At 58.0% G+C, this 14,581-nt stretch overlaps 1 protein-coding gene across 1 annotated transcript in view; it reads left to right on the forward strand.

Annotated features, from left to right (window-relative positions):
* The window catches only part of PRKAR1A (protein kinase cAMP-dependent type I regulatory subunit alpha), an 85,798-nt gene that overhangs the window by 17,634 nt on the left and 53,583 nt on the right, over positions 1-14,581 (forward strand). The window lies entirely within an intron of this gene.

Consider the following 14,581-nt stretch of genomic DNA (forward strand, 5'->3'; position numbering starts at 1 on the left):
GGGTGCAGAGCTGAGATACAGGGGACTGTATGTGAGGAGGTGCAGAGCTGAGATGCGGGGGGTGTATGTGAGGGGGTGCAGAGCTGAGATACAGGAGGTGTATGTGAAGAGGTGCAGAGCTGAGATACGGGAGGTGTATGTGAGGGGGTGCAGAGCTGAGATACAGGGGACTGTATGTGAGGAGGTGCAGAGCTGAGATGCGGGGGGTGTATGTGAGGGGGTGCAGAGCTGAGATACAGGAGGTGTATGTGAGCGGGTGCAGAGCTGAGATACGGGGGGTGTATGTGAGGGGGTGCAGAGCTGAGATACGGGGGGCGTATGTGAGCAGGTGCAGAGCTGAGATACGGGGGGCGTATGTGAGGGGGTGCAGAGCTGAGATACGGGGGGCGCATGTGAGGGGGTGCAGAGCTGAGATACAGGAGGTGTATGTGAGGGGGTGCTGAGCTGAGATACGGGGGGTGTATGTGAAGAGGTGCAGAGCTGAGATACAGGAGGTGTATGTGACGGGGTGCAGAGCTGAGATACGGGGGGGGCGTATGTGACGGGGTGCAGAGCTGAGATACAGGAGGTGTATGTGAGGGGGTGCAGAGCTGAGATACGGGGGGCTCATGTGACGGGGTGCAGAGCTGAGATACAGGAGGTGTATGTGAGGGGGTGCAGAGCTGAGATACGGGGGTGTATGTGAGCGGGTGCAGAGCTGAGATACGGGGGGCGCATGTGAGTGTGTGAGTGGGTGCAGAGCTGAGATACGGGGGGCGCATGTGAGGGGGTGCAGAACTGAGATTCGGGGGTGTATGTGAGCGGGTGCAGAGCGGAGATACGGGGGTGTATGTGAGCGGGTGCAGAGCTGAGATACGGGGGGTGTATGTGAGCGGGTGCAGAGCTGAGATACGGGGGGCGCATGTGAGGGGGTGCAGAGCTGAGATACAGGAGGTGTATGTGAGGGGGTGCAGAGCTGAGATACAGGAGGTGTATGTGAGGAGGTGCAGAGCTGAGATACAGGAGGTGTATGTGAGGGGGTGCAGAGCTGAGATACAGGAGGTGTATGTGAGGGGGTGCAGAGCTGATATACGGGGGTGTATGTGAGCGGGTGCAGAGCTGAGATACGGGGGGTGTATGTGAGCGGGTGCAGAGCTGAGATACGGGGGGTGCAGAGCTGAGATACGGGGGTGTATGTGAGGAGGTGCAGAGCTGAGATACGGGGGGCGCATGTGAGGGGGTGCAGAGCTATGATACGGGGGGCGTATGTGAGGAGGTGCAGAGCTGAGATACAGGAGGTGTATGTGGGGGGGTGCAGAGCTGAGATACAGGAGGTGTATGTGAGGGGGTGCAGAGCTGAGATACAGGAGGTGTATGTGAGGAGGTGCAGAGCTGAGATAAGGGGGGGGCGTATGTGACGGGGTGCAGAGCTGAGATACAGGAGGTGTATGTGAGGGGGTGCAGAGCTGAGATACGGGGGGCTCATGTGACGGGGTGCAGAGCTGAGATACAGGAGGTGTATGTGAGGGGGTGCAGAGCTGAGATACGGGGGTGTATGTGAGCGGGTGCAGAGCTGAGATACGGGGGGCGCATGTGAGTGGGTGCAGAGCTGAGATACGGGGACTGTATGTGAGGGGGTGCAGAGCTGAGATACGGGGACTGTATGTGAGGGGGTGCAGAGCTGAGATACTGGGGACTGTATGTGAGGGGGTGAAGAGCTGAGATACGGGGGGTGTATGTGAGCGGGTGCAGAGCTGAGATACGGGAGGTGTATGTGAGGGGGTGCAGAGCTGAGATACAGGAGGTGTATGTGAGGGGGTGCAGAGCTGAGATATGGGGGCGTATGTGAGGAGGTGCAGAGCTGAGATACGGGGGGCGTATGTGAGGGCGTGCAGAGCTGAGATACAGGAGGTGTATGTGAGGGGGTGCAGAGCTGAGATACAGGAGGTGTATGTGAGGGGGTGCAGAGCTGAGATACAGGGGACTGTATGTGAGGAGGTGCAGAGCTGAGATACAGGAGGTGTATGTGAGGAGGTGCAGAGCTGAGATACAGGAGGTGTATGTGAGGAGGTGCAGAGCTGAGATACAGGAGGTGTATGTGAGGGGGTGCAGAGCTGAGATACAGGAGGTGTATGTGAGGGGGTGCAGAGCTGAGATACGGGGGGCGCATGTGAGGGGGTGCTGAGCTGAGATACGGGGGTGTATGTGAAGAGGTGCAGAGCTGAGATGCAGGAGGTGTATGTGACGGGGTGCAGAGCTGAGATACGGGCGGGGCGTATGTGACGGGGTGCAGAGCTTAGATACAGGAGGTGTATGTGAGGGGGTGCAGAGCTGAGATACGGGGGGCTCATGTGAGGGGGTGCAGAGCTGAGATACAGGAGGTGTATGTGAGGGGGTGCAGAGCTGAGATACGGGGGTGTATGTGAGCGGGTGCAGAGCTGAGATACGGGGGGCGCATGTGAGGGGGTGCAGAGCTGAGATACGGGGGTGTATGTGAGGGGGTGCAGAGCTGAGATACGGAGGTGTATGTGAGCGGGTGCAGAGCTGAGATACGGGGGGTGTATGTGAGCGGGTGCAGAGCTGAGATACGGGGGGTGTATGTGAGCGGGTGCAGAGCTGAGATACGGGGGGCGCATGTGAGGGGGTGCAGAGCTGAGATACAGGAGGTGTATGTGAAGAGGTGCAGAGCTGAGATACAGGAGGTGTATGTGAGGGGGTGCAGAGCTGAGATACAAGAGGTGTATGTGAGGGGGTGCAGAGCTGAGATACGGGGGGCGTATGTGAGGAGGTGCAAAGCTGAGATACAGGAGGTGTATGTGAGGGGGTGCAGAGCTGAGATACAGGAGGTGTATGTGAGGGGGTGCAGAGCTGAGATACAGGAGGTGTATGTGAGGGGGTGCAGAGCTGAGATACAGGAGGTGTATGTGAGGGGGTGCAGAGCTGAGATACAGGAGGTGTATGTGAGGGGGTGCAGAGCTGAGATACAGGAGGTGTATGTGAGGGGGTGCAGAGCTGAGATACAGGAGGTGTATGTGAGTGGGTGCAGAGCTGAGATACAGGAGGTGTATGTGAGGGGGTGCAGAGCTGAGATACAGGAGGTGTATGTGAGGGGATGCAGAGCTGAGATACGGGGGGTGTATGTGAAGAGGTGCAGAGCTGAGATACGGGAGGTGTATGTGAGGGGGTGCAGAGCTGAGATACGGGGGGCGTATGTGAGGAGGTGCAGAGCTGAGATACAGGAGGTGTATGTGAGGAGGTGCAGAGCTGAGATACGGGGGGTGTATGTGAAGAGGTGCAGAGCTGAGATACGGGAGGTGTATGTGAGGGGGTGCAGAGCTGAGATACGGGGGGCGTATGTGAGGAGGTGCAGAGCTGAGATACAGGAGGTGTATGTGAGGAGGTGCAGAGCTGAGATACAGGAGGTGTATGTGAGCGGGTGCAGAGCTGAGATACGGGAGGTGTATGTGAGGGGGTGCAGAGCTGAGATACAGGGGACTGTATGTGAGGAGGTGTAGAGCTGAGATGCGGGGGGTGTATGTGAGGGGGTGCAGAGCTGAGATACAGGAGGTGTATGTGAGCGGGTGCAGAGCTGAGATACGGGGGGTGTATGTGAGGGGGTGCAGAGCTGAGATACGGGGGGCGTATGTGAGCAGGTGCAGAGCTGAGATACGGGGGGCGCATGTGAGGGGGTGCAGAGCTGAGATACAGGAGGTGTATGTGAGGGGGTGCTGAGCTGAGATACGGGGGGTGTATGTGAAGAGGTGCAGAGCTGAGGTACAGGAGGTGTATGTGACGGGGTGCAGAGCTGAGATACGGGGGGGGCGTATGTGACGGGGTGCAGAGCTGAGATACAGGAGGTGTATGTGAGGGGGTGCAGAGCTGAGATACGGGGGGTCATGTGACGGGGTGCAGAGCTGAGATACAGGAGGTGTATGTGAGGGGGTGCAGAGCTGAGATACGGGGGTGTATGTGAGCGGGTGCAGAGCTGAGATACGGGGGGCGCATGTGAGTGGGTGCAGAGCTGAGATACGGGGGGCGCATGTGAGGGGGTGCAGAGCTGAGATACAGGAGGTGTATGTGAGGGGGTGCAGAGCTGAGATAAAGGAGGTGTATGTGAGGGGGTGCAGAGCTGAGATACAGGAGGTGTATGTGAGGGGGTGCAGAGCTGAGATACGGGGGTGTATGTGAGCGGGTGCAGAGCTGAGATACGGGGGTGTATGTGAGCGGGTGCAGAGCTGAGATACGGGGGGTGTATGTGAGCGGGTGCAGAGCTGAGATACGGGGGGCGCATGTGAGGGGGTGCAGAGCTGAGATAAAGGAGGTGTATGTGAGGGGGTGCAGAGCTGAGATAAAGGAGGTGTATGTGAGGGGGTGCAGAGCTGAGATACAGGAGGTGTATGTGAGGGGGTGCAGAGCTGATATACGGGGGTGTATGTGAGCGGGTGCAGAGCTGAGATACGGGGGGTGTATGTGAGCGGGTGCAGAGCTGAGATACGGGGGGCGCATGTGAGGGGGTGCAGAGCTGAGATACTGGGGTGTATGTGAGCGGGTGCAGAGCTGAGATACGGGGGGCGCATGTGAGGGGGTGCAGAGCTATGATACGGGGGGCGTATGTGAGGAGGTGCAGAGCTGAGATACAGGAGGTGTATGTGAGGAGGTGCAGAGCTGAGATACAGGAGGTGTATGTGAGGGGGTGCAGAGCTGAGATACAGGAGGTGTATGTGAGTAGGTGCAGAGCTGAGATACGGGGGGGGCGTATGTGACGGAGTGCAGAGCTGAGATACAGGAGGTGTATTCGAGGGGGTGCAGAGCTGAGATACGGGGGGCTCATGTGACGGGGTGCAGAGCTGAGATACAGGAGGTGTATGTGAGGGGGTGCAGAGCTGAGATACGGGGGGCGCATGTGAGTGGGTGCAGAGCTGAGATACGGGGGGGCGCATGTGAGGGGGTGCAGAGCTGAGATACGGGGGTGTATGTGAGCGGGTGCAGAGCTGAGATACGGGGGTGTATGTGAGCGGGTGCAGAGCTGAGATACGGGGGGTGTATGTGAGTGGGTGCAGAGCTGAGATACGGGGGCGCATGTGAGGAGGTGCAGAGCTGAGATACAGGAGGTGTATGTGAGGGGGTGCAGAGCTGAGATACAGGAGGTGTATGTGAGGAGGTGCAGAGCTGAGATACAGGAGGTGTATGTGAGGGGGTGCAGAGCTGAGATACAGGAGGTGTATGTGAGGGGGTGCAGAGCTGAGATGCAGGAGGTGTATGTGAGGGGGTGCAGAGCTGAGATACGGGGGGCGCATGTGAGTGGGTGCAGAGCTGAGATACGGGGGGGCGCATGTGAGGGGGTGCAGAGCTGAGATACGGGGGTGTATGTGAGCGGGTGCAGAGCTGAGATACGGGGGTGTATGTGAGCGGGTGCAGAGCTGAGATACGGGGGTGTATGTGAGCGGGTGCAGAGCTGAGATACGGGGGTGTATGTGAGCGGGTGCAGAGCTGAGATACGGGGGGCGCATGTGAGGGGGTGCAGAGCTGAGATACGGGGGTGTATCTGAGCGGGTGCAGAGCTGAGATACGGGGGGCGCATGTGAGGGGGTGCAGAGCTATGATACGGGGGGCGTATGTGAGGAGGTGCAGAGCTGAGATACAGGAGGTGTATGTGAGGAGGTGCAGAGCTGAGATACAGGAGGTGTATGTGAGGGGGTGCAGAGCTGAGATACAGGAGGTGTATGTGAGGAGGTGCAGAGCTGAGATACGGGGGGCTGTATGTGAGCGGGTGCAGAGCTGAGATACCGGGGGCCCATGTGAGGGGGTGCAGAGCTGAGATACAGGAGGTGTATGTGAGGAGGTGCAGAGCTGAGATACGGGGGGCGTATGTGAGGGGGTGCAGAGCTGAGATACAGGAGGTGTATGTGAGCGGGTGCAGAGCTGAGATACGGGGGGTGTATGTGAGCGGGTGCAGAGCTGAGATACGGGGGGCGCATGTGAGGGGGTGCAGAGCTGAGATACAGGAGGTGTATGTGAGGGGGTGCAGAGCTGAGATACTGGAGGTGTATGTGAGGAGGTGCAGAGCTGAGATACGGGGGGCGTATGTGAGGGGGTGCAGAGCTGAGATACAGGAGGTGTATGTGAGCGGGTGCAGAGCTGAGATACGGGGGGTGTATGTGAGCGGGTGCAGAGCTGAGATACGGGGAGCGCATGTGAGGGGGTGCAGAGCTGAGATACAGGAGGTGTATGTGAGGGGGTGCAGAGCTGAGATACAGGAGGTGTATGTGAGGGAGTGCAGAGCTGAGATACGGGGGTGTATGTGAGCGGGTGCAGAGCTGAGATACGGGGGGTGTATGTGAGCGGGTGCAGAGCTGAGATACGGGGGGCGTATGTGAGGGGGTGCAGAGCTGAGATACGGGGGACTGTATGTGAGGGGGTGCAGAGCTGAGATACAGGGGACTGTATGTGAGGAGGTGCAGAGCTGAGATACGGGGGGCTGTATGTGAGGAGGTGCAGAGCTGAGATACGGGGGACTGTATGTGAGGAGGTGCAGAGCTGAAATACAGGAGGTGTATGAGGGGGTGCAGAGCTGAGATACGGGGGGCTGTATGTGAGGGGGTGCAGAGCTGAGATACAGGGGGCTGTATGTGGGGGGGTGCAGAGCTGAGATACAGGGGGACTGTATGTGAGGGGGTGCAGAGCTGAGATACGGGGGGCGTATGTGAGGAGGTGCAGAGCTGAGATACAGGGGACTGTATTTGAGGAGGAGCAGAGCTGAGATACAGGGGACTGTATGTGAGGAGGTGCAGAGCTGAGATACAGGAGGTGTATGTGAGGGGGTGCAGAGCTGAGATACAGGAGGTGTATGTGAGGGAGTGCAGAGCTGAGATACAGGAGGTGTATGTGAGGGGGTGCAGAGCTGAGATACAGGAGGTGTATGTGAGGAGGTGCAGAGCTGAGATACGGGGGGTGTATGTGAGGGGGTGCAGATCTGAGATACGGGGGGCTGTATGTGAGGGGGTGCAGAGCTGAGATACGGGGGGCTTATGTGAGGGGGTGCAGAGCTGAGATACAGGGGACTGTACGTGAGGAGGTGCAGAGCTTAGATACAGGAGGTGTATGTGAGGGGGTGCAGAGCTGAGATACAGGAGGTGTATGTGAGGGGGTGCAGAGCTGAGATATGGGGGCGTATGTGAGGGGGTGCAGAGCTGAGATACAGGAGGTGTATGTGAGGAGGTGCAGAGCTGAGATACAGGAGGTGTATGTGAGGAGGTGCAGAGCTGAGATACAGGAGGTGTATGTGAGGAGGTGCAGAGCTGAGATACGGGGGGCGTATGTGAGGGGGTGCAGAGCTGAGATACGGGGGGTGTATGTGAGGAGGTGCAGAGCTGAGATACGGGGGACTGTATGTGAGGAGGTGCAGAGCTGAGATACAGGAGGTGTATGTGAGGGGGTGCAGAGCTGAGATACAGGAGGTGTATGTGAGGGGGTGCAGAGCTGAGATACAGGAGGTGTATGTGAGGAGATGCAGAGCTGAGATACAGGAGGTGTATGTGAGGAGGTGCAGAGCTGAGATACAGGAGGTGTATGTGAGGAGGTGCAGAGCTGAGATACAGGAGGTGTATGTGAGGAGGTGCAGAGCTGAGATACAGGAGGTGTATGTGAGGAGGTGCAGAGCTGAGATACAGGAGGTGTATGTGAGGAGGTGCAGAGCTGAGATACGGGGGGCGTATGTGAGGAGGTGCAGAGCTGAGATACAGGAGGTGTATGTGAGAGGGTGCAGAGCTGAGATACGGGGGGTGTATGTGAGGAGGTGCAGAGCTGAGATACGGGGGGCGTATGTGAGGGGATGCAGAGCTGAGATACAGGAGGTGTATGTGAGGAGGTGCAGAGCTGAGATACGGGGGGCGTATGTGAGGGGGTGCAGAGCTGAGATACAGGAGGTGTATGTGAGAGGGTGCAGAGCTGAGATACGGGAGGTGTATGTGAGTAGGTGCAGAGCTGAGATACAGGAGGTGTATGTGAGGGGGTGCACAGCTGAGATACGGCGGGCTTATGTGAGCGGGTGCAGAGCTGAGATACGGCTGGCGTATGTGAGGAGGTGCAGAGCTGAGATATGGGGGTGTATGTGAGGGGGTGCAGAGCTGAGATACAGGAGGTGTATGTGAGGGGGTGCAGGGCTGAGATACAGGAGGTGTATGTGAGGGGGTGCAGAGCTGAGATACGGGGGGCGTATGTGAGGGGTTGCAGAGCTGAGATACTGGAGGTATATGTGAGGAGGTGCAGAGCTGAGATACAGGAGGTGTATGTGAGGGGGTGCAGAGCTGAGATACAGGAGGTGTATGTGAGGGGGTGCAGAGCTGAGATACAGGAGGTGTATGTGAGGGGGTGCAGAGCTGAGATACGGGGGGGTGTATGTGAGGAGGTGCAGAGCTGAGATACAGGAGGTGTATGTGAGGGGGTGCACAGCTGAGATACGGCGGGCTTATGTGAGCTGGTGCAGAGCTGAGATACGGGGGTGGGCGTATGTGAGGAGGTGCAGAGCTGAGATACAGGAGGTGTATGTGAGGGGGTGCAGAGCTGAGATACAGGAGGTGTATGTGAGGAGGAGCAGAGCTGAGATACAGGAGGTGTATGTGAGGGGGTGCACAGCTGAGATACGGCGGGCTTATGTGAGCTGGTGCAGAGCTGAGATACGGGGGGGGGCGTATGTGAGGGGGTGCAGAGCTGAGATACGGGGGGCTGTATGTGAGGAGGTGCAGAGCTGAGATACGGGGGACTGTATGTGAGGGTGTGCAGAGCTGAGATACAGGGGACTGTATGTGGGGGGGTGCAGAGCTGAGATACGGGGGACTGTATGTGAGGAGGTGCAGAGCTGAGATACAGGAGGTGTATGTGAGGAGGTGCAGAGCTGAGATACGGGGGACTGTATGTGAGCAGGTGCAGAGCTGAGATACAGGGAGCTGTATGTGAGGAGATGCAGAGCTGAGATACAGGAGGTGTATGTGAGGAGGTGCAGAGCTGAGATACAGGAGGTGTATGTGAGGAGGTGCAGAGCTGAGATACGGGGGACTGTATGTGAGGAGGTGCAGAGCTGAGATACAGGAGGTGTATGTGAGGAGGTGCAGAGCTGAGATACGGGGGACTGTATGTGAGGAGGAGCAGAGCTGAGATACAGGAGATGTATGTGAGCGGGTGCAGAGCTGAGATACGGGGGGCGCATGTGAGGAGGTGCAGAGCTGAGATACAGGAGGTGTATGTGAGGAGGTGCAGAGCTGAGATACAGGGAGCTGTATGTGAGGAGGTGCAGAGCTGAGATACAGGAGGTGTATGTGAGGAGGTGCAGAGCTGAGATACGGGGGGTGTATGTGAGGAGGTGCAGAGCTGAGATACAGGAGGTGTATGTGAGGAGGTGCAGATCTGAGATACGGGGGACTGTATGTGAGGGGATGCAGAGCTGAGATACGGGGGGCGTATGTGAGCAGGTGCAGAGCTGAGATACGGGGACTGTATGTGAGGGGGTGCAGAGCTGAGATACGGGGGGTGTATGTGAAGAGGTGCAGAGCTGAGATACAGGAGGTGTATGTGAGGGGGTGCTGAGCTGAGATACAGGAGGTGTATGTGAGGGGGTGCTGAGCTGAGATACAGGAGGTGTATGTGAGGGGGTGCTGAGCTGAGATACAGGAGGTGTATGTGAGGGGGTGCTGAGCTGAGATACAGGAGGTGTATGTGAGGGGGTGCTGAGCTGAGATACGGGGGGTGTATGTGAAGAGGTGCAGAGCTGAGATACAGGAGGTGTATGTGACGGGGTGCAGAGCTGAGATACGGGGGGGGCGTATGTGACGGGGTGCAGAGCTGAGATACAGGAGGTGTATGTGAGGGGGTGCAGAGCTGAGATACGGGGGGCTCATGTGACGGGGTGCAGAGCTGAGATACAGGAGGTGTATGTGAGGGGGTGCAGAGCTGAGATACGGGGGTGTATGTGAGCGGGTGCAGAGCTGAGATACGGGGGGCGCATGTGAGTGGGTGCAGAGCTGAGATACGGGGGGCGCATGTGAGGGGGTGCAGAGCTGAGATACGGGGGTGTATGTGAGCGGGTGCAGAGCGGAGATACGGGGGTGTATGTGAGCGGGTGCAGAGCTGAGATACGGGGGGTGTATGTGAGCGGGTGCAGAGCTGAGATACGGGGGGCGCATGTGAGGGGGTGCAGAGCTGAGATACAGGAGGTGTATGTGAGGGGGTGCAGAGCTGAGATACAGGAGGTGTATGTGAGGAGGTGCAGAGCTGAGATACAGGAGGTGTATGTGAGGGGGTGCAGAGCTGAGATACAGGAGGTGTATGTGAGGGGGTGCAGAGCTGAGATACGGGGGTGTATGTGAGCGGGTGCAGAGCTGAGATACGGGGGGTGTATGTGAGCGGGTGCAGAGCTGAGATACGGGGGGCGCATGTGAGGGGGTGCAGAGCTGAGATACGGGGGTGTATGTGAGGAGGTGCAGAGCTGAGATACGGGGGGCGCATGTGAGGGGGTGCAGAGCTATGATACGGGGGGCGTATGTGAGGAGGTGCAGAGCTGAGATACAGGAGGTGTATGTGAGGGGGTGCAGAGCTGAGATACAGGAGGTGTATGTGAGGGGGTGCAGAGCTGAGATACCGGGGACTGTATGTGAGGGGGTGCAGAGCTGAGATACAGGAGGTGTATGTGAGGAGGTGCAGAGCTGAGATACAGGAGGTGTATGTGAGGGGGTGCAGAGCTGAGATATGGGGGCGTATGAGAGGGGGTGCAGAGCTGAGATACAGGGGACTGTATGTGAGGAGGTGCAGAGCTGAGATACAGGAGGTGTATGTGAGGAGGTGCAGAGCTGAGATACAGGAGGTGTATGTGAGGGGGTGCAGAGCTGAGATACGGGGGGCGTATGAGAGGGGGTGCAGAGCTGAGATACAGGGGACTGTATGTGAGGAGGTGCAGAGCTGAGATACAGGAGGTGTATGTGAGGAGGTGCAGAGCTGAGATACAGGAGGTGTATGTGAGGGGGTGCAGAGCTGAGATATGGGGGCGTATGTGAGGAGGTGCAGAGCTGAGATACGGGGGGCGTATGTGAGGGGGTGCAGAGCTGAGATACAGGAGGTGTATGTGAGGGGGTGCAGAGCTGAGATACAGGAGGTGTATGTGAAGAGGTGCAGAGCTGAGATACAGGAGGTGTATGTGAGGGGGTGCAGAGCTGAGATACAGGGGACTGTATGTGAGGGGGTGCAGAGCTGAGATACAGGGGACTGTATGTGAGGAGGTGCAGAGCTGAGATACAGGAGGTGTATGTGAGGGGGTGCAGAGCTGAGATACAGGAGGTGTATGTGAGGAGGTGCAGAGCTGAGATACAGGAGGTATATGTGAGGGGGTGCAGAGCTGAGATACGGGGGGGTGTATGTGAGGGGGTGCAGAGCTGAGATACGGGGGGGTGTATGTGAGGAGGTGCAGAGCTGAGATACGGGGGGTATATGTGAAGAGGTGCAGAGCTGAGATACGGGGGGTGTATGTGAAGAGGTGCAGAGCTGAGATACGGGGGGTGTATGTGAGGGGGTGCAGAGCTGAGATACAGGGGACTGTATGTGAGGAGATGCAGAGCTGAGATGCGGGGGGTGTATGTGAGGGGGTGCAGAGCTGAGATACAGGAGGTGTATGTGAAGAGGTGCAGAGCTGAGATACGGGAGGTGTATGTGAGGGGGTGCAGAGCTGAGATACAGGGGACTGTATGTGAGGAGGTGCAGAGCTGAGATGCGGGGGGTGTATGTGAGGGGGTGCAGAGCTGAGATACAGGAGGTGTATGTGAGCGGGTGCAGAGCTGAGATACGGGGGGTGTATGTGAGGGGGTGCAGAGCTGAGATACGGGGGGTGTATGTGAAGAGGTGCAGAGCTGAGATACAGGGGACTGTATGTGAGCAGGTGCAGAGCTGAGATACGGGGGGCGCATGTGAGGGGGTGCAGAGCTGAGATACAGGAGGTGTATGTGAGGGGGTGCTGAGCTGAGATACGGGGGGTGTATGTGAAGAGGTGCAGAGCTGAGATACAGGAGGTGTATGTGAGGGGGTGCAGAGCTGAGATACGGGGGGCTCATGTGACGGGGTGCAGAGCTGAGATACGGGGGGGGCGTATGTGACGGGGTGCAGAGCTGAGATACAGGAGGTGTATGTGAGGGGGTGCAGAGCTGAGATACGGGGGGCTCATGTGACGGGGTGCAGAGCTGAGATACAGGAGGTGTATGTGAGGGGGTGCAGAGCTGAGATACGGGGGTGTATGTGAGCGGGTGCAGAGCTGAGATACGGGGGGCGCATGTGAGTGTGTGAGTGGGTGCAGAGCTGAGATACGGGGGGCGCATGTGAGGGGGTGCAGAGCTGAGATTCGGGGGTGTATGTGAGCGGGTGCAGAGCGGAGATACGGGGGTGTATGTGAGCGGGTGCAGAGCTGAGATACGGGGGGTGTATGTGAGCGGGTGCAGAGCTGAGATACGGGGGGCGCATGTGAGGGGGTGCAGAGCTGAGATACAGGAGGTGTATGTGAGGGGGTGCAGAGCTGAGATACAGGAGGTGTATGTGAGGAGGTGCAGAGCTGAGATACAGGAGGTGTATGTGAGGGGGTGCAGAGCTGAGATACAGGAGGTGTATGTGAGGGGGTGCAGAGCTGATATACGGGGGTGTATGTGAGCGGGTGCAGAGCTGAGATACGGGGGGTGTATGTGAGCGGGTGCAGAGCTGAGATACGGGGGGCGCATGTGAGGGGGTGCAGAGCTGAGATACGGGGGTGTATGTGAGGAGGTGCAGAGCTGAGATACGGGGGGCGCATGTGAGGGGGTGCAGAGCTATGATACGGGGGGCGTATGTGAGGAGGTGCAGAGCTGAGATACAGGAGGTGTATGTGAGGAGGTGTATGTGAGGGGGTGCAGAGCTGAGATACAGGAGGTGTATGTGAGGAGGTGCAGAGCTGAGATACGGGGGGGGCGTATGTGACGGGGTGCAGAGCTGAGATACAGGAGGTGTATGTGAGGGGGTGCAGAGCTGAGATACGGGGGGCTCATGTGACGGGGTGCAGAGCTGAGATACAGGAGGTGTATGTGAGGGGGTGCAGAGCTGAGATACGGGGGTGTATGTGAGCGGGTGCAGAGCTGAGATACGGGGGGCGCATGTGAGTGGGTGCAGAGCTGAGATACGGGGACTGTATGTGAGGGGGTGCAGAGCTGAGATACGGGGACTGTATGTGAGGGGGTGCAGAGCTGAGATACTGGGGACTGTATGTGAGGGGGTGAAGAGCTGAGATACGGGGGGTGTATGTGAGCGGGTGCAGAGCTGAGATACGGGAGGTGTATGTGAGGGGGTGCAGAGCTGAGATATGGGGGCGTATGTGAGGAGGTGCAGAGCTGAGATACGGGGGGCGTATGTGAGGGCGTGCAGAGCTGAGATACAGGAGGTGTATGTGAGGGGGTGCAGAGCTGAGATACAGGAGGTGTATGTGAGGGGGTGCAGAGCTGAGATACAGGGGACTGTATGTGAGGAGGTGCAGAGCTGAGATACAGGAGGTGTATGTGAGGAGGTGCAGAGCTGAGATACAGGAGGTGTATGTGAGGGGGTGCAGAGCTGAGATACAGGAGGTGTATGTGAGGAGGTGCAGAGCTGAGATACAGGAGGTGTATGTGAGGGGGTGCAGAGCTGAGATACAGGAGGTGTATGTGAGGGGGTGCAGAGCTGAGATACGGGGGGCGCATGTGAGGGGGTGCTGAGCTGAGATACGGGGGTGTATGTGAAGAGGTGCAGAGCTGAGATGCAGGAGGTGTATGTGACGGGGTGCAGAGCTGAGATACGGGCGGGGCGTATGTGACGGGGTGCAGAGCTTAGATACAGGAGGTGTATGTGAGGGGGTGCAGAGCTGAGATACGGGGGGCTCATGTGAGGGGGTGCAGAGCTGAGATACAGGAGGTGTATGTGAGGGGGTGCAGAGCTGAGATACGGGGGTGTATGTGAGCGGGTGCAGAGCTGAGATACGGGGGGCGCATGTGAGGGGGTGCAGAGCTGAGATACGGGGGTGTATGTGAGGGGGTGCAGAGCTGAGATACGGAGGTGTATGTGAGCGGGTGCAGAGCTGAGATACGGGGGGGTGTATGTGAGCGGGTGCAGAGCTGAGATACGGGGGGTGTATGTGAGCGGGTGCAGAGCTGAGATACGGGGGGTGTATGTGAGCGGGTGCAGAGCTGAGATACGGGGGGCGCATGTGAGGGGGTGCAGAGCTGAGATACAGGAGGTGTATGTGAAGAGGTGCAGAGCTGAGATACAGGAGGTGTATGTGAGGGGGTGCAGAGCTGAGATACAAGAGGTGTATGTGAGGGGGTGCAGAGCTGAGATACGGGGGGCTTATGTGAGGAGGTGCAGAGCTGAGATACAGGAGGTGTATGTGAGGGGGTGCAGAGCTGAGATACAGGAGGTGTATGTGAGGGGGTGCAGAGCTGAGATACAGGAGGTGTATGTGAGGGGGTGCAGAGCTGAGATACAGGAGGTGTATGTGAGGGGGTGCAGAGCTGAGATACAGGAGGTGTATGTGAGGGGGTGCAGAGCTGAGATACAGGAGGTGTATGTGAGG

Source organism: Phyllobates terribilis, unplaced genomic scaffold (genome assembly GCF_046119375.1).
Source record: "Phyllobates terribilis strain yellow unplaced genomic scaffold, ASM4611937v1 Scaffold_25__1_contigs__length_18738178, whole genome shotgun sequence".
Lineage (NCBI taxonomy): Eukaryota > Metazoa > Chordata > Amphibia > Anura > Dendrobatidae > Phyllobates > Phyllobates terribilis.